Genomic DNA, 628 nt, shown 5'->3' on the forward strand with positions numbered 1-628 from the left:
CGTTGACATGCTCTTTGCTGCTGATGCTACTTGTCCTGTCATCTGGTAGGAAGACTACCATCGATCTGCACATCTCGATCCTATCAGATTTATAGAGGTTAATATGTAATTTGAATTTCTTGTTTATCGATGCAGAAGAGGTGGGGGTGGCAGGCAGATCATGTGACTGTAAATACAGCCGGACATGGAGCGGCAAATTGTGCATTAAGCACGGAACCTGCAATAGGCCTTGTAGAGCCGAGGGATATGACAATGGCGGCTGCGAGGGCATCGCTCTATGCCTGTGCTGCAAGAAGTGCGATGGCTAACTCACCAACTTGTCCGTAATTTGTCATATGGGATACCACATGCACGCTCAGTCGGAGCTACTGCTTTGAGCTACTGCTTTCAGTCGGAGCTACTACGGGAGAACCGACGTGTGCCGACGGCCAGGCTATGTGCCGACGGCCAAATGTCGGGGCCGTCGGCACAGAGGCCTCCAGCTACCGGCGACGAAGCTCACCGTCGGCACAGCGGGGCCGTCGGCACAACGCACGGTACACCGACGGCCACCTCGGCGCAATCCTCGGCCGTCGGCACAGCTAGGTGGAGCCCGAAGGTCACCGTCGGCACATCCGCAACCGTCGGT

The sequence above is a fragment of the Lolium rigidum genome, chromosome 3 (genome assembly GCF_022539505.1).
Source record: "Lolium rigidum isolate FL_2022 chromosome 3, APGP_CSIRO_Lrig_0.1, whole genome shotgun sequence".
NCBI lineage: Eukaryota > Viridiplantae > Streptophyta > Magnoliopsida > Poales > Poaceae > Lolium > Lolium rigidum.